Consider the following 19,736-nt stretch of genomic DNA (forward strand, 5'->3'; position numbering starts at 1 on the left):
GGTTTCGATTTGCATTCTCTTAATGACGAAAATATTGTCTACTCTTTCATGTGATTGTTGGCTGTCGGTGTATGTCTCTGAAGAAACGTCTATTCAGACCCTTTGCTCATTTTTAAATTGGGTTACTAGTCTATTTATGGCAACTGTAAGAAAAAGATGTGTAATGATGCCTCCCTTTCCCCCACCCCCCTAAATGTGTGAACTGAACAACAGTGATTCTCAGACTCCCATAGACAGGGTTTCACATTAATGGACCTTCAGTGAGAGAGACATTATTTCATGGAAGCTAAGAGAAGGTCCTTTGGCATTCCATAAGTAAGAACTTGAGTTTAGTTTGACCACTTAAAATGTGTAACTTCGAGAGAAAAACGAAAACATGGGGCACCTGGGTGGCTCAGTCGGTGAAGCGTCCGACTTCGACTCAGGTCATGATCTCGCGGTTTGTGAATTCGAGCCCCGCGTCGGGCTCTGTGCTGACAGCTCAGGGCCTGGAGCCTGCTTCGGATTCTGTGTCTCCCTCTCTCTGCCCCTCCCCTGCTCACGCTCTGTCTCTGTCTTTCAAAAATAAATAAATGTTAAAAAAATTAAAAAAAAAAAAAAAGAAAAACAAAAACCCAGACTCTTAAATACATAAAACGAGTGGTTGGCAGAGAGGGGGTGGGGGGGAGGTAGGGGGTAGGTGGAATAGACAAAGGGGATTAAGACCTCACTTAGCGTGAAGAGCACTGAGTAATGTATAGAATTGTTGAATCACCTGAAACTAACATTACACTGTATATTAATTATACTTCAATAAAAAATAAATAACAAAAAAGTTTGTGACTTAGACAAGTTCCCGAACTCTCTGTGCCTCAGTTTCCCCATCTGCAAAACAGGGATGATGGTATCTGTTTCACTGGGTTATTATGAGCGGTGAGAGAGAAGACACACTGAAAACCCTTAGGATGTGGCTTGGTATACAGAAAGCACTCGATAAAATTCATTTATTTCTCCAGGGAATATTTATGTATCACCAACCCTGTGCCAGGCACTAGTGTAGACAAGAAATGAGCAAAGTCACAGAAATGAGCAAAATAGACAGAACATCTCTGCCCGCGTGGAGTTTATATGCAGCTTAACATTTTAGCAAAAGTTAACGATTCTAGTTATTATTATAATTCAACATTTTTAGTCTTGATTGCAAAATAAGTACCAGCTCATCAGAAACCAGAAACTAGAATGACAAGATAAAGTTTCACTAATGACCTTGAACTTTAGAGAGAGCTGAAGCATTAGCTTCAGTAATTACCGCTCTCCTGCCGGCTCCCCGGAATAGCCTTTCCTTTCTCTCTACTTGCACAGAGACACAAAGGAGCGGTGCCTAAGGAGGCACCCGGCCGTGGGCCCACCGGCTCGTAGGAAGGTGAAAAAAAAGGAGCAAACGCCAAGATTTAGCACTTTTAGGTGTCTGAGCAAAGAGAGGGAGAACACACCAATCTAAGGGAATTTTAGAAGCGTAAGAGCAGATATTTTTTCTAAATAGGCTAGAGACGTAACTGAGAAGGGTAGTTGGGCAGAAAGAGCAAAAGCAGAGCAGCTCCAGCTTCTTGAAAACCAGGTCAGGCGGGGCCGGGTGGGGCTGAACCTGAGACCGAGTGAAGGGTAACGCTGAGGAGCTCGTCTGGGCATGAGATGCACAACTTACCCGACTAAGTCGGGGCTGCATGATCACAGGAAACCCTGCTTTGTGCAGAGGGCAGTGGAAACCCATGAAACTGACCTGCGCTGAAGGCCAGATTCACCATGGACTAGCCATGTGAACCGAAAAAGTCATTTGCCTTTTCTTAACTTCCTCATCTGAAAAATGGGCTCCTCAATCCCAACCTCATCCATCAGGTTAGACTCTCAAGTCCTTCTAAGAGAATATTCCCACCATCTGGGATGGGAGGCTTCTAGAAGCACCTAGTTGTCAATGCCCAGCTTCCTGTGGGACTCTCTAAGATGCCCAGATGACCCCAGCCTCTTTGTGTGTGTGAGGGGAGATGTCAAACCTAAGAGGACAGGGTTATCAATAGGCTGCCTTTGGAAGACAGACAGACACACAAATAGTCAGGCCAGAGGAATTTTCCCTATCAGATATCAAAATTTAAAACTGTAGAGAAAATGTCAGTGCATCGCTATAGGAATAAACAAAAAAATGACTAGTGGAAAAGAATAAGGAACCCAGAAAGAGACGCTCCCATATATGAAATGTGAAAAATAATGAGGTGGCACGGATAAAAACAAACCATAATAAACGATGCTGGGACAATTAGTTGTCAGTAGTTTAAAAACCAAAATCCATTCCCTACACCCTCCCGTGCCCACAAATCAACTCCAGAAAATCTACAAACTTAAATTGGAAAGGTAAGGCTTTGAAACTGTTAAGAGATAAAACAGTCATGACCTTGGGAAAGACACGATACCTTTAAAATGTCCCCAAAGCAAACATTACCAAATAAAAGTTTGATAAATTCAAGTATTTTTAAGAACTTCTTACCACTGATAGATGTGATAAAAAGAGGAAGCTATAAATTAGAATAAGGTATTTGCAACCCCCCAGAGAGTTAGTATAACAATAAGAAAAAAACTTCCATAAATTAATTAGAGGAAGACTGGCAACCCAATGGAAAAAATAGGCAAAGATAGAACATACATTTCTCAGAAGAGGAACGTTCACTGAACAACTGAACTGAATAGATAGATATGGATACATATATCTGTTCGTTGAATAACCTCATCAGTAAATAGAGAAATGGAAATAAAATCATAATAAGAGACTGGTTCATATCTACCCAACTGGCAAAAAATAACAATGCTAAATATTGGTAAAGACACAGGGCAACAGCGACTCCCATATTTGGCAGATAAGCATCCGCTGACACAACCACTGTGACCGTGACCTAGGGAAGGTGAAGATGAGCTCGTTCTGATTTACAGTATTTCATCAAAATTCAGCACTTCGTTGAGTATAAGATGTACCATTCTCTTATGTATCACCGCGAAAGAAAAAGCTTCCAATTATGCTCTGAGATGCCAAGAATTTTAAGACACATTCCGATTTCAGACACATTAAGATATAAGAAATTATGTGTCTTAGAATAAATGACATATGGTGTGTATGTATAAGAAACCTGCTCGTTGACACCAGAATTTCCAAGACTGTCCACAGCACCATTGCTCTTAATGACAAAATCCTGAAAACAACCACAATGTACTCTGATAGGAGAACTTATAAATAGTGAGAGAGTCAACAACCCAGCAGTGAATATAAATAAACGACAGCTGCACACATTAACATGGATGACAAAAAGCAAATGAAAATAAGAGAAGAAATGAATGAAAGCACAGGAAAAAAAATGAAAGAAAAATTAGCAAAACCAAAACTGGGGTTTTTGAGGGAAAGAAAAACCAACAAAACCAATCAAGAAAGCCATGAAAAACACATACAAGTAGCCACTTCCAGGAATGGAAGAGGTGTTAAGACGACAGGCGTGAAAGGGATAATGAACATGTTTTATGGGAATAAATTCAACACAGAAAAGATGCACAAATTGCTTTTAAAAAATACGACTTTACCAAAATTGACGCAAGACAAAACAGAAAATCTTAGGAGTCCTATAGCTCTTATAGGAATTCAGGCATTATTAAAAACACCTTTTTATAAAGAAAACTCCAGGCACCGATGGCTTCACTGGAAACAATGAACAGGATGAGACAGCAGAAAATCAAATCTTAGCTCAGGCAGCCTGTAGGCATATATCGCAAAGATGAACTTCAAGAAGAAAGATAAGGCCAATACTACAAGAGTCTTGGGAAATTAGAGGCGGCCAGCACAACCTACCACAGACTAACAGTAATATCTGATCAAGACATTACAAAACATAGAGAGGAGGTACGAAAACTACAAATCAGTGTCCCTCCTAAACATAGACCAGTGGTTCTCAGCTGGGCTAATTGCCTCCTGAGGAATATTTGGCACTATCTGGAGACATTTCTGGTTGTCACCACTGGGGGAGCAGGTGCTGCTAGTGACTGCAGATGTTCCCTTCCAAGAAGTCACAGAGCTGGGCTCCGAGGCCCCCCTCCCAGGGGCTGGCATCACGGCTACATCTTTGTCCCATTCATCAGCACTTGCCTTGGCCCCAGGAACTCTCAGACCCTGAGGCTGGAGCCTTTACTGGGTTCCATCCAAGCTGGGTCACCCTGGGTCAGCCCCCAATAAGTGGAGTCGGGACTCATATACAGAGTGAGCACAAAGCAAGCATTCTGGAAAGGAAGGGGAAGGGGAAGGGAAAGGGGAAGGGGAAGGGGAAGGGGGAGGGAAAGGGGAAGGGGAAGGGGGAGGGGGAGGGCAGGGGAAGGGGGAGGGAAGGGGAAAGGAAAGGGAAGGGACAGGGAAGGGAAAGGGAAGGGAAGGGAAAGGGAAGGGAAGGGACAGGGAAAGGGAAGGGGAAGGGAAAGGGAAGGGAAAGGGAAGGGGAAGGGAAAGGGAAGGGAAAGGGAAGGGGAAGGGAGGGGAAGGGAGGGGAAGAGAAGGGAAGAGGGGAGGGGAGGGGAGGGAAGGGAAGGGAAGGGAGGGAAGAAGGGAAGGGAAGAAGGGAAGAGAAGGGAAGGGAGGGGAAGGGAAAGGAAGGGAAAAGGGGAGGGAAGAGAAGGGAAGAAGGGAAAGGAAGGGAAGGGAAGGGAGGGGAAGAAGGGAAGGGGAGGGAAGGGGAAAGGGAAGGGAAGGGAAAAGGGGAGGGAAGGGAAGGGAAGGGAAGGGAAGGGGAGGGGAGGGGAGGGAAGGGGAGGGAAGGGGAGGGGAGGGGAGGGAAGGGAAGGGAAGAAGGGAAGGGAGGAAGAAAGAAAGAAAGGGAGGGAGGGAGGGAAGGAAGGAAGGAAGGAAGGAAGGAAGGAAGGAAGGAAGGAAGAAAGGAAAGGAAAGGAAAGGAAAGGAAGGAAGGAAGGAAGGAAGGAAGGAAGGAAGGAAGGAAGAAGGAAGGAAGGAACGAAGGAAGGAAGGAAGGAAGGAAAAGCTTGCCACTGTATTGCTAAACCCCATTCATATAAACCCAGAACCCAATAGTGTGATTCTGGAGTAAGTCCCTTTCAACTCAGGGCAAATCTCTCTTATCATGTAAGGCCCAGCTCAAACTATTTCCCTCTGGAAGCTTCTGCCCCCAGAAAAACAAACCAGCTGCTCTGGTAGCGGTCAGTGGTTGCTGGCCCGGATGGATGGGCTTCCCAGGGGCAAGAGCCTGATCTGGCTCCTGGGGAGACAAAGCCACGAGAAATGAGCTCGGACGTGGGAGGACCTGAGAGCGACTCTGACTTCAGCAAAGGCAACCTGTCACCGTGCAAGAGCGAATGAAAAGTTTGCTCACCTGGGCCCCATTACAAGCACTGGTTTCTCCGGGGGCGGGCCCAAATCAGTGTGTCCACGTGGGACCTCTCCTGAGAGGCCAGGATCCCCAGAAGAGCTGGGACCAGATTAGACCAGAACCCCCAAGGGTGGTTCTGCATCTAAAGAAGAGGGAGGAAGGAGCACCTGGGGGGGGGGGGTGCGGTCAGTCGGTTGAGTGCCCAACTTCCGCTCAGATCATGATCTCGTGGTCCGTGAGTTCGAGCCCCGCGTCCGGCCCTGCGCTGACAGTCGGTCAGCGCAGAGCTGGCTTTAGACGCTCTGTCCCCGTCTCTCTCTGCCCCTCCCCCGCTCACACTCTCTCTCTCAAAACGGGAAAAAAAACACGTTTTAAAAAGAAAAAAGAAGAGGGAGGGAGAAATGCAACGATTCTCTGTGAGCAGGCAGCCTCTGCTCTTTCTCCCTCCTCACACCCTCGCGTAGAGCTACGAGCCACGGCGCCCCCTCCTGCCGAGGGGTTTCCTTCTTGCGCCCACGAGATCCGCTTCCCTGGGGAAGACCTGTGCATTGTACCTCCAGGGTGCAAGTCCTGTCCCACCAGCCCTCCTGCCCCCATGGGACTCCCAGGTCCACCTGCTGGTGCAAAATCCACCTGATCACCTGTGTTTCCAGCGCAGGCCTCCCTTCAGCGCTTCTCTGGTCTTGTCGCTGCAGAGTTTCCCTGTCATTTCCTTTTCTTTGGTGTCACATTTGCCATTCTCCACGGCGCCTGCCCTTACAGTTGTCACGAGGCAGGTTCCTCTCCGATTCTCCCAGTCCTCTGGGTCTGGCCGGAAGGCGTCCTCCCCAACAGAGGCCGCTGCCGTGTTTGGGATACGCGGTCCCTCCTTTCATGGGTGTGTCTGTCACTGGTGTCATAAAGCAGGACCCAGGAGACATAGGCAGCCCTTTTATGATGTCTACAGAGATGGCTTTCCCGGGCCCCTCATTCGCCCCCAAGGGAAGAAAACATGATAATCCCACAGGATCCCTACAACCTTCATTTTCCTACTGAGAAAGATCGAACCCCCTAGAATGAATTCCAGGTCTGTTTGTTCCCATCATGTTCTCATTCGGCTTCCCTCCTCCCCCAGCAAACTGACAGAATCGGGGGCATTCCTGGAGAAGCTGGAGCCTCTCAGCGAGCTCCCGTCCACCTGCCACACACACGGTGGGAACACGGTGCTGCCTCTCGACACCTGGCAGGGTCTGCACGGGGCTGTCGGCCGTGGGGAGTCTCTGTGGACTCACCACAGCCCCCCCCCCACCCCCGCCTTGCATCGGCTCCCTGGGAGCAGAAACCAGCCACCCCCACCTCGCCCAGGAACGGGTGCCCAGGTGGCTTGCTCGCAGCACCTGAGGTCACGCTCCCACGAAGAGCTGCGTATTTTCACGTCGGACCCAGGAAGCTTTCAAACAGATCTCCAAACCTCTCAGACGTTCCTCATAGATTCCCGCGGCCAGATTGCGAAACGTGAAGCTGTGCTCAGACCTTTACACATCTAGTCGTATTGTTTGAAATCCGTGGATGTAAAGGAAACGGTGAGAAAAATATTTACAATTGAAACCCACAGCAGCAGGGATTCAGATTCTCTCTCTCTCTCTCTCTCCATATATATATGTGTGTGTGTGTGTGTGTATTTTTTTTTTTTCATTTTCCTCAGAACCTCCGTGTTAGGGGGGCAGGGCCTAGACCACCATGAGCCATACAAACCCCCGTGGGCGGCACACCTGCCCTCGAACCTCCAGTGTGCACCGACTCAAGCCCACATGAGGTACGAACGCTGTAATCCCTGCTAGGGGCTCCTCTTCTCCAAGAACAATCTGAGCTGTCACTGCAGGGACCATGAGTAAGTGACAGGTGGAACAGAATCTTGACTCCCACTCTTGCTCCCATTGGTGTGGAACGAAGCTGCAAGCCCTAAAGAGCCATCTGGGCCACCGAAGGCACATGGTTACGAGAGAAGCTCACCCTTTGCATGTCAAGGGTTCCCCACGGGGCCCCTTCAGGGGTGCGGCCCTGGGAGTCGGTGGGCACTGACCTAGGAACCCAGTCTTTGGTCTGGAACAAGCGGTCCCACTGTGGGACACAGAACATCCTCCATCGATGGATGCGGGCGGGGGTGGGGCGGTGATGCAACCTTGAACCTGGGAAAGGGCGGCTGGGGCAGTGGTGGTTTGAGGCAGTGTTCACTAAACGCTCTTGGGCAAAGACACCGAAGCCCATCTCATTGCGCCAGCCTTCATTCCGCCCGAGGCCTCAGGAAAGAGTGAAGATTGCTCCTGCTTCCTGAGCGCGGCAGGGATGCAAAGCCCGTCCTGCCCGACGTCACCCCAAAGCTCCCCCACCAGGCTGCACCGGCTTCCACCTGTGCCCTCCACACTCAGCCCGCCCACCGCAAAACGACGCATGAAGCCATATTTGTGTTCTTACAGACAAAAATGCCCTTGAATTCTTTCAGTGCCCTGCCCGAGTCTGATAAAAATGCTGCTCAAAGGTAGCCCCGAACATCCTGCAGCAAAAAGTCTGGCCAGGTGAGGAAACGGGGTCCTGGATCACCAGCCTCGTGTTTCCCCTGAAACAAAGCTTCCAAGGGCTGGATCTGGCAAGTCACCCATTCTCCTGCCGAGTCCTCAGAATAAAAACACCTGACATTCAACAAACAGAGGGACGTAAAAATAAAGAGACATGTAAGTGGGTTTGGTGCTTATCTGTCTTTCCAACAAAAGATAACAGGTAATTGCTTTTTTATCACCAGCACTTGAAATTTGAAAGTAAAGAAGGAGCCAGGCTTGATATCACACCTAAACTTGGCAGTCCATTGATCCTTAACTTCCACTTCTGCTGAGGACCAAATAGTCAGACAACCCAGATGCTCGTAGACGATTCAATAAGAAAAATAGCCAAGAAGCAGCAGAGGCAATGTCAGCCATGTCGTTTCCAACAGGAGGGCTTTCTGTTTAGATTTTGTTAACTGATTACATATATGCATGCCCCCCCCTTCACCGCCACCCCTCCCACCGAAAGTTCTAAAATGTCACCGATCCTCTAAATCCAGCCTTTACCAAAGAAGAGACATCTGAACAAGGGGAACAGGATGCTTCATACCTTCCTCAGGAAAGGAGAAAGCTGTTGCCTAGCAACCCGGCCCCCCAAAATGCCCTCCAGTTACCTGGCTCTTGTGAAAACCGAGCATCTTTAACAGACACAGCCACTGCCTCAGTTGCCACAGCAAAGCGCTTTGCAGGGAGCACCCCTGTCTCCTCTCTTTCCGCCCCCGGGGCTTTCCCAGGTAGTGCCACAGAGTGAGCCAACAAACCTCGTGTCCAGGCTTCCCGGCTTGTCTCCCTCTGAGATGAAGATCCCCCGATTCCTCCCCACCTAAATCTCCTGCAACTCAACGCAACAGAAATGTAGTTTTTTTCTGTCTGAAGAATTCTCTGGATGCTCAAGAAATTGCATGGCTCAGCAGAGAATCGTGGTCTCTTTCATCTGGAGGTAATTCTCCAGGTTTCAACTGGTTATTCTTTATTGAACATTTTTTTTTGAAATCGAAAAGATTTATTGAATATTGTCATGGATTAAATGGTGCCCCCCCCCCCCCCGCCAAATACCTATGTTGAAGTCCTAAGGTGATTGGGTTGAAATGAGATCAGTAGGGTGGCCCTGATCCAATATGACTGGTATCCTTATAAAAAGGGGAAGTTTGGACACAGATACACACACACACTCACACACACACACACACACACACACACACACACACACACACAGACCATATGAAGACAAAGGCAGAGAGCAGGGTGATGCATGAATGAGCCAAGAAATGAGAGACGGCCGGCAACCCACCAGAAGTGGGGAATGAGAAGGATGGAACGGATCGTCCATGCATCACAGTCTCAGAAGGACCCAACTCTGCCAGTGACACGTTGATTTTGGATGTCAGTCCTCCGGAGCTGGAAAGTAATACGTTCCTGCTGTCTAAGCCACTCTATGTGTAGTCCTTTGTTTGAGTGTCCCAGGAGACCCTTACTATGATTCCCCACATGCCATATGCCGCTATGGGTGTCACTCTCTTTCTCATCGAGCCCCCACGGCTCCCCACGTCTGATTCACCACGGTTAGCACACAAGCAAGCCAGGGCTTGGTGAAATGGTGCGAACTTGCCCAACACCCCACAGCTCCCAAATGCAGGAACTGGAATTCCCGCTCAAGTCAGATGCCTCAAGAGACCACGCTCTGAACCTCCTTGCTGTTCTCCCTCTGCTCCTTCTAGACGTAGCTTCCTTCACCCCACAGACCGGGGCTTCCCCCAGAAGTAACTAACAGCGAGGCTAACTGCGAACCAGGACAGGGAAACCCGAGAAGACCAAGGTGGCTGTGAAATATTTAACATGTCGATGGGAGGCACATTGCCAGCTGAGCTCCAGCCAGGAATGGTCCTTGGCTGACGGGCAAGAGATTTCTGCTGTAGCAAGATGAGCCGGGAGCAAAGTTAGCCTTGAACTTCATTAAACCTCTGTGTCTCTAGGGCCACGGGGAGAAAGAGCCCGGAGCAGGCCCTGCAGTCCCAGCACTGAGCAAGGCGGTGCAGAGGGACCTTCCCACCGCAGTGGCAGAGTAGGGCACTTCCGGAAGTATTTTCTCACATTCGCAACACTAAGCAATTCTACTGTAGCTTGGATTCGTGCATTTACCACGGATAGCAAAACATCTACCAGGGAAAGCAGACTTTGGTGAATAGAGGAAAACCCCACAGTAGGGCTCTGTTCCACGACAGAGAGGGGCTAAAATTACCACAGGCAAGTGATGGTGAATTGGTATCCCCAACAAGGTCACCACGTTCAGAAAGCTAACCGCGTGGGCAGGTGTGTGTGTGTGTGTGCGTGCGTGCGTGCGTGGAAGGATTCTTTGTTGTTTGTGGAGTCTCTGCAGTAGCATTTCATGACCTGGTGAAGGTTTCCCATCAAAGAAGTTGCCTCCGTCTACAACATTATTTAAAGGGTCAAATCATATAAATAAATGCATTTAAAATTTTTTTTAATCTTTATTTTTGAGAGAGAGAGACAGACGACAAAGACAAAGACAGAGACAGAATGTGAGTGAGGAGGAACAGAGAGAGAAGGAGACACAGAATCCGAAGCGGGATCCAGGCTCCGAGCTGTCAGCACAGAGCCCGACGCGGGGCTCGAACTCACGAACCGTGAGATCATGACCTGAGCCGAAGTCAGACGCTTCACCGGCTGAACCACCCAGGCGCCCCTGAATAAACACATTTTAGTGATTCTTCCAGTCACACAGACCTTCAGCCAAACTGCTACAGAAATAAATTTGTTCAGTAAATATAGCACCCAGGAAATGATCAAATATTAAAATTTGATTAAAATGTTTTAATGAAGCAAAAGAAATATAATGCTTACTTTGTGATTTTTATAAAATGGGCAAAATCTCTAAGACCACTATATTTGGAAAAGCTTACAAATTAAATTTCTCCAGCATGTACTTATTAAATAAGTACATAATTTTTTTTTTTAAAAAAGAGATTTCTTATGATAAAATATGAAGTTCCAGACAAGGAAACCTTAGGAGCTGGGAACAAGGCAAGCATTCCCAAGATCGCGGGGGCGCTGCCGACCCAGTAAGATAAGGAGGGAAGAGACAAAACTCTCACGACTTCAGACGATGGGATTGTCCACCTGGGAACCCAAGGGTCTAAGCTGAAAACCATTAGAACCAATGGCAGAGCTGAGTGGTTAAAGCACAATCAAAAACTACTTCCAAGCATCACAAAGAACAGCAATAATCAATTACAAATCATCAGGAGAAAAAAATTAACAATGGCAAGAAAAGGAATGCATCTAACATGAAATCTGCTACACCTAGGTTGAGAAAATCCTAAAATTATACTCGAGGAGACAAAGGAAAGGCTAGGTGCGTGAGGAAGCACACGTTTCCGGATGAAGAGGTCAAAATTGTAAAGTCAACACTGTCCAAGTTAATTTATATATTCCAAACTTAATTAAAAATGGACAATAAATAAATATTAAATGAAAGTTCAAAGTATGATTCATAAATGTATGTGGAAAAGAGAATACATAAGAATACCCAAGTCAATTTTGATAATACATACTAAAAGTGCGATATTGCCATAATACATATCAAAACTTATTCAAATGCTGTGTTAATAATTCAAACAGTGTGGTCTCAGCAAAGGAAAAGATGGACAGATCAGTGAAATAAAACAGAAAGTCAGACACCCTTGTACTATCAACAAGATGTTACAAATCAAAGGGACTAGGATTGGTATTGATAATCCATTTAGGGATAAAATAATGCTATGGTCCGTATTTAAACCCATCCATGGGGCGCCTGGCTGGCTCAGTTGGTGGAGCGTGTGACTCTTGATCTCAGGGTTTTGAGTTCGAGCCCCACGTTGGGGGTAGAGATTAGTTAAAAATCCTTTAAAAAAATAAAGCCATTCACAAAACTAAATTTAAAATAGATCAAAAGTGTAAACATAAAAAGTGGAATTTAAAAAAAATAAAAGAATATTTTTTTTAATTTTTTTTAACGTTTTTTTTTTTTAATTTATTTTTGAGACAGAGAGAGACAGAGCATGAACGGGGGAGGGTCAGAGAGAGGGAGACACAGAATCTGAAACAGGCTCCAGGCTCTGAGCTGTCAGCACAGAGCCCGACACGGGGCTTGAACTCACGGACCGCGAGATCATGACCTGAGCCGAAATCGGCCGCTCAACTGACTGAGCCACCCAGGCGCCCCAAGAATATTTTTTATAATATTGGAAGTCCTCTTAAAGAAGACAAAATATCCAGAGGCCATAAAAGATAGATAGTCAAAGTGTAAAATAATGAGTAACTTGTATACGACGAATATTATTACATACAGAATTAAATGACAAGCAAAAAAAATTAAATAACAAGCAACAGACTGGAAGAAACATTAAAAGGATACATACACAGGACATAATATTAACTTCTATGATTATATTAGAAGAACATACTTTATAAAAGTGAGTTAGTGATTTGAACACGGATTTCACAGAGAAACAAATACAATGGGACAATATTCAATTAAAAGGTGCCGGAGGTTTTTAGCAATTGAGAAAAAATAAATTAAAACAATGTTTAAAGAAAATAAAGTAATACCTTCTGCAGTAAAAGATATCATCAAGAAAGTGAAAAGACAATCTACAGAATGGAACAAAATGTTTGCAGATCATATACCTGATAAGGATCCAGAGTCCTGCATATATAAAGAACTCTACAACTCAACAGCAAAAAGGCAAACAACCCCATGGCCCAAGAACTTGAACAGACATTTCTTTTTTTTTTTTTAATTTTTTTTTCAACGTTTATTTATTTATTTTGGGACAGAGAGAGACAGAGCATGAATGGGGGAAGGGCAGAGAGAGAGGGAGACACAGAATCAGAAACAGGCTCCAGGCTCTGAGCCATCAGCCCAGAGCCTGACGCGGGGCTCGAACTCACGGACCGCGAGATCGTGACCTGGCTGAAGTCGGACGCTTAACTGACTGTGCCACCCAGGCGCCCCTGAACAGACATTTCTTTAAAGAAACTCTCCAATGGCCAATGAGCACATGAAAAGAATCTCAACATCCTCAGTCATGAGGGAAATGCAAATCAAAACCGCCGTAAGACACTGCTTTATATCCACTACTGTGGCTATAATTAAATCTAAAACAAAACAAACGTACAAAAAAAAAAAAAAAAAAAAAAAAAACCAGGAAAAAATTGCTGGTAGTAAGGATGGGAAGGAATGAAACTTCCCATACATTTTGCTGGTGGGACTATAAATAGTATGGCTGCTATGGAAACCTGTTTAGAAGTTCTTCAAAGAGTTAAACATAATTACCATATGACCATGTTATCATATATATGTATACACATGCATGCATGTATCTATGCCTATATAGATACACACACACACACACAAAAGAGCTGAAAACAGGTACTCAGATAAACACTTGTATGCAAACCTTTGTATCAGTACTATTCGCAATAGCCGACAGGTGGAAACAACCCAAATATCCACCGACGAATGGATAAACAAATTTGTACATTACACGAGGGATTATATATATATATATATATATATATATATACATATATATATATATGTACCTAGCTACAACGGAAATATTCAGCTGTGAGAAGAAATGAGGTGCTGACTCACACTACAACATGGATGACTCTCGAAAACCTCGTGCTGAGTAAAAGGAGCCAGACACAGAAGATCACATAGTATATGATTCCCTTTACATGAAATGTCCAGATAGGTCAGGCCACGATGATGAAAAGTAGATTAGTAGTTGCTAAGAACTGGGGGGAGGTATGAGTAGGAAGGGCTTTCATTGGGAGGGGTGAAATGTTTTGGAACTGGAGAGAGGTGGTGGTTGTATAACATCGTGAATGTTCATGCAGTGCACGCTTTAAAATGGATACATTTTTTTGTTATGAGAATTTCACCCCAATGAAAACAACAGCAAGATACCTTACCTTTTTCTTAGTTTGGAAAACACGCGCGTGCGTGCACGCGCGCGCGCGCGCGCACACACACACACACAACTATAAAAATCCAGTATTAGGGGGTGCCTGGGTGGCTCAGTCGGTTAAGTGTCCGACTCTTGATTTCGGCTTAGGTCATGATCTCCCAGTTCGTGAGATTGAGCCCCATGTTGGGCTCTGTGCTGACAGCACAGGGCCTGCTTGGGATTCTCTCTCTCCCTCTCTCTCTGCCCCTCCTCTCTCTCTCTCTCAAAATAAATGTATTTTTTCAAAAAATCCAGTCTTAGGGTGTGGGAAAGTGGGTTCTCTCCACACTTGGCTCAAATATAAACCAGTAGAGCACTTTTGGGAGGGAAATTTGGTGATGTGTATCAAATTTCAAATGTATATACCTGGGACGCCTGGGTGGCTCAGTCAGTTAAGCATCTGACTCTTGGTTTCAGCTCAGGTCAAGATATCACGGTTCCTGAGTTCGAAACCCGAGTCAGGATCTGTGCTGTTGCAGAATCTGCTTGAGATTTCTCTCCCTCTCTCTCTGCCCCTCCCTGACTTGTGCACAGTCTCACTCTCTCTCTCAAAAAATAAATAACTAAAAAACCCAAAAGTATATACCTTGTGACCCATCAATTTCACTTCTAAAATTCAATTCCACACATGCCCCAAGACAGATGTATATGTTCGCTGGTGCTTAGTTGTTTAAAAAATAAAACAAAATTAAAAATCTGGCAAATGGGTGTCGTTGGTTTTGTTGAGAGCCTCAAAGAAGAAACTGAAGGACCGTTTCGTCTCAAATTGCCCTTAAACATCCCTTAAATCACCCATAAATTACATATATGTGATTCGTGTAAACAACTCTGTACGGCAATAAAAATGTACAAATATACAGTTTACACTGTAACGTATAATCTCTAGTTCCATAAAGTGGTCGTAATAAAAATTAAGTCGTTCAAGTGCTGCACTGCTTAGACACACTTCAACAAATCTGTAAGTATTCAAACTTGCGGGCTCCGTCTGTTGGTGCATAATGAAGTGTCCCTGCATTTTGGTCTTCTCATCTGCAAAGTAGGGATGACACACGCCTACCTCAAAGGGCTGCTGGGAGGACACGCGGAGTTAATTCAGATAAAGTGCCCAGCACCGTATGCGGTGCACCTTCAGCCTGCGGTAAATGCGGGATGTTATTAGGCAGTCAAGGGGTTGACCTTCTACAAGGGAGATAGGTAAGTCGCAGATAATTTTATAGACTACAAGGTGAAGAGGGTTAGGACAGCTGCGGGCACAGAGCAGGGGCACTTGGGGCAGGCTGCCCACACAGAGGGGCCTTACCCACCACCTCTCAGTCCATTTGGAAGTTGGTTATGAACCCATTTTCCGAGACTGGAACCAATGGCGCCTAAGACCAACACTACTATGCTCTTCCCTGGCGATCACAGACGGTACTTCTGCATGCCTGTGCTATCGGCCATTAGCACCTGTGTTTAAGAATTCCCTGTGTTTGTTCTCGGGAAAATAAACTGTTAGAAAGGAAAATCAATTTTCATTAGCACTGCTATTCCTTTCGAGAAAGTCCTTTCGCAAAGAAAAGTGGTGGAGGACACTCCGAAAGCTGGTGTCACCTTGACATTCTCTACAGGACTGAGTGAGCTGCCGACTCCGGCCTCGGGGCTGTCTTCTCCCCTCGGCCCTAGGTCAGCATCCCGGATGACCTGTCCACAGAAGCCACAGCAGGTGCCGTGGAAGCAGAGAGCAGGCTGGGCGGGGCTGGCGTGCACCGAGAGCCTCCCCTCGGGCCCCTTACTTCAGCTCATGGGAACAGGAGTAGTGTAGCCCAACCCAGTTTTTTAAGAGAAACTCGATGCCTGAATTTTTAGTTAAAATCTCCCAATTTTTTTAATATTCAAAGTACGCAAAGACACTCTTGGGCCCAACCAAATACTTCTGTGCGATGAATCTGGCCCAACGGCCCTAATTGGTGGCTTCTGTGACACACATTTGGCCTTGCAGGGTTGAAACTGTGCATCCAAAGGAGCTCACAAGACCATGGCTATGATGTCATAGGAAGATGATCTGCCGTGTTCTTTGGATCCGGCCAAGCCCATCGTTGGATGGGAGTCAATTTCCCACCCCCAGCCTGTCAATCAGCTGCCTCCAGGATTTGGCCCCATTCTCCCCTCCACGCTGCGTCCCCCTGCGGGGGGTCATCCTTTGAAATAATACCTGTCACTCTGTGCAGTGCTTCAGATACACCTCACTTAACAAAAGTAAATCACAAGACACATTCTCTGCCAAGAAAGCAAGCACACCGAGTTTTATTCTTCGTTTCCACTTAAAGAGTCAACAGGATTTGTGCCGTTCAGCACCTCCCCTTTGTCAGTGGAGCTTTTAGAAAGATTATCTTAAATGAAGGTAAAGAGAACGATGGAATCAGGGAAGGGAAGGTACAGAGCCACCAGGCAATGCTAGAGCAGAATCGATTTTCCCTAAGTGAGGGGAGTGAGAGCAAAGCATGGCCTGGCAGAGTTACTCGGAAACCCACTCTTTCCCAGATGGTGGGATGCCCCGCCCTGCACTATTGATCTCACCCCATGCACGGCCAGAAGACAGGAAGACCTCTGATTATCTGGTGATTTTAGTATTTTTCCCTCCTTCCTGATCAGCAGGGTGATGGGTTCTGAAGACAATTACTTTATTTTTTAAAAACTTTAATGTTTATTTATTTCGGGAGAGAGGGAGAGACAGAGCATGAGTGGGGAGGGGCAGAGAGAGAGGGAAACACAGAGTCCGAAGCGGGCTCCGGGCTCTGAGCTGTCAGCACAGAGCCCGATGCGGGGCTCGAACTCACGAACGGTGAGATCATGACCTGAGCTGAAGTCGGGACGCTTCACCGACTGAGCCACCCAGGCGCGCCTAAAGACAATTTCTAGGCTTGATTTCTCGTATCCGGCGTGGGCAAAATGACTTCTAAAGAACACACTCATCTTTAGAAGAGATAAATGCTGACCCACTGTGTAAAACACGTGGCGCGCCTGCCATCCTGTGTCTGAAAGTGACTCAGAGCCTCGCTGAGGTCACGCACAACGCACCTTCACCTCCACCGTCCTCCCACGTCATGGAGGGTGTGACTACACTCCTAACACCCTCCTTCATCCACCCAGTCACTCCTGGCCCTCCTCTGATCTCTCTCACCCAGGGCCAGGTCCCAGCCCCCCAGGGACCCACGGCAACTGACATGACACTGAGCGTAGTAAAAATCTCCCATAAATTACCATTTGAGTACAAAGTGTACAAGCTATGGTTGGTTTTCCAATATCCCAACTCTTAGTTAAGGGGGAGAGGGGGGTCTCTGCGGCCTGAATTAATTCCTTGTCCCTTCCCTTTTATTATGTCAAGGAAGGTATCATGACCTGTATACCTGGCCAAGTGAATGACACCAAGGCCTCACTCTTTTTTGGTCAGTGATAAAGCAACCTTTAAAATTACTCTCATCAACATGCTATGCCTTTTTCCTGCTGAATTCTCCCCATTGCCTATGATCTCAAGACGGCTGAGAAACGTGGAGGCAGAAATTTCTCACAATATTTACATATTGTGAGTGCTCTCTTTTTCTCCCTTTGGTAAGTACATTTACTGGAATCCCTAAAACCATGGAGAGGAAGTGACACGCTATTTTTCACGTGCCAAAAAAAAAAAAAGAACTTTCAACCCAGAATCCTACATACCTCGGGAAAATATCATTCAGAAACGAAGGGGAAAATCAAGACATTCTCAGATAGAAAAAAGAAAAAAACTAAGAAAATCTGTGGCCAGCAGACTTACCCTAAGAGAATGTTAAAGGTAGTTCTCTCTAAACAGAAAGGAAAAGATGAACGAAACTTGGAACATCAGGAAGGAAGAAAGAACACAGTGAGCAAAAGTATGAATAAATACAATAGGTCTTCTTCCCCTCTTGAGTTTCATGGGTTATGTTTAATGGTTGCAGCAAAAATCACAACATTATCTAACGTGGTTCTAAATGTACATAAAGGAAGTATTTTAAATCCTTGCATTATAAATGGGGGAGGGTAAAGGGTTGTACAGGGAGGTGAAGTTTCTGTACGTCACTTGAACTGGCAAAATGATCAAGAGACTATAATTTTATATGTGTAGCTACTTAATATAGCTAGCTGCTCTCCTTCAATTAATGTTTGCATGATCTATCTGTTTCCATCCTTTTACATTCAACCTGCCTAGATTGCTATATTTAAAGTGAGTTTCATGTAGATAGCAAGTGTTTGGGTCTTGTTTCATAGTCTCGTTCATAAATTTTGCCTTTGAATTTATGCATTTGCATTACATACATACATGAGACATATAAATACATAAATATACACATAAATATATGTTATAGATCACGTATATATCATGTATATATAAATATATATCTCAGGTAATTTTATGTAGATAGTATGTATACATGATATAGTTCATGCACGATATAAATTCACATTATGTGTGTATATATATCATGTATGTATATACGTGATGTATGGAATATTACATCTAATACCTCATCCCTAGAGTAACCATCAAAAAAGCTATATAAGGACATTCTGAAAAAAATTATAGTTAAATCACAATGAAATTATAAGAAATGTTCAAGTAACCCACAGGAAGGCAGGAAAAGAAAACAGAGAAATGAAAAACGTAAGAAAAAGCAGAAACACAACAAATAAAATGGTTGACTCAAGCCTTAACTTCTCTATGATTATATTAAATGCAAGTGGTCCAAATACACAAAGTAAAAGACAGAAGTTTGTGGAGTGGTTTATAAAATATGACCCGACCATTTGCTATCCACAAAAAACTCACTTTAAAGATAGCAAGTAGGGGTGCCTGGGTGGCTCAGCCAGTTAAGCATCTGACTCTTGATTTCAGCTCAGGTCATGATCTCACGTTTCAAGGGATCAAGCCCCGCATCGGGCTCTGTCAGGCAGCATGGAGCCTGTGTGGGATTCTTTCTCTCCCTCTTTCTCTGGCCCTCCCCTGCTTGTCTTTGCTCATACACTCCTTCTCTCTCTCTCTCAAAATAAATAAAAACTTTAATAAATAAATAAATAAAGCAATAGAGGCAGGCTGAAAGTAAAAGAATGGAAACATTCATCAAAGGAAAGGAAGAGCAGCTATGGGAATATCAGACAAATAGACTTCAGAGCAAAGAAAATCACCAGAGTAAGGGAAGGACAATGTATGATGATAAAAGAGCCAATCTACCCAGGAGACAGGAGAATCATAACTGCGTATGTCTCACACAACAGAGCTGCGAAATACGTGCGGCCAAAGTGGATAGAACTGAAAGACAAACCCGAAATTATCCTAGGAGATCTTAACACCCCTCTCCCAACTGTGGACAGAAGGGACAGACACAAAACCAGCAAGGACACAGAAGAACTGAACAATACCCAACAACCACGAGGAGCGCATTGACATTTATAAACCACTGGGTCCACCGACAGCAGAACACGCATCACTTCCAAGTGGCCACAGAACATGTACCAAAATACACCACGTCCTGAGCCATAAAACAAACAGCAACACATTTTAAAAAGTCATAGTCATACCTAGTGTGTTTTCTGACTATAGTGGGATCAAACTAGAAACCAGTAACAGGAAAATCCCCAAACACTTAGAAACTAAGCAACGCACTTCTAAATAATCAATGAGTCAAAGAGGACACCTCAAAGAAAAGAAAAAGGGAAGGGAAGGGAAGGGAAGGGAATGAAAATATAACTACAACATATCAACATTTGTG

At 45.3% G+C, this 19,736-nt stretch overlaps 1 protein-coding gene across 10 annotated transcripts in view; it reads right to left on the bottom strand.

The window, feature by feature from the left end:
- Window positions 1-19,736, bottom strand: part of CD2H10orf90 (chromosome D2 C10orf90 homolog) — a 220,863-nt gene that overhangs the window by 90,075 nt on the left and 111,052 nt on the right. For 5 of the 10 annotated variants that reach the window (XM_045439220.1, XM_045439224.1, XM_045439223.1 and 2 more), the window contains exon 1: window positions 6,015-6,278. The exons of 4 other annotated variants lie outside the window; for them this stretch is intronic. The gene's annotated coding sequence lies outside the window, so the exon portion shown is untranslated. Of the gene's footprint in view, window positions 1-6,014; window positions 6,279-19,736 lie in introns of those variants that run through there. One more of the 10 variants, XM_045439226.1, reaches the window with a different exon arrangement.

Source organism: Leopardus geoffroyi, chromosome D2 (genome assembly GCF_018350155.1).
Source record: "Leopardus geoffroyi isolate Oge1 chromosome D2, O.geoffroyi_Oge1_pat1.0, whole genome shotgun sequence".
Lineage (NCBI taxonomy): Eukaryota > Metazoa > Chordata > Mammalia > Carnivora > Felidae > Leopardus > Leopardus geoffroyi.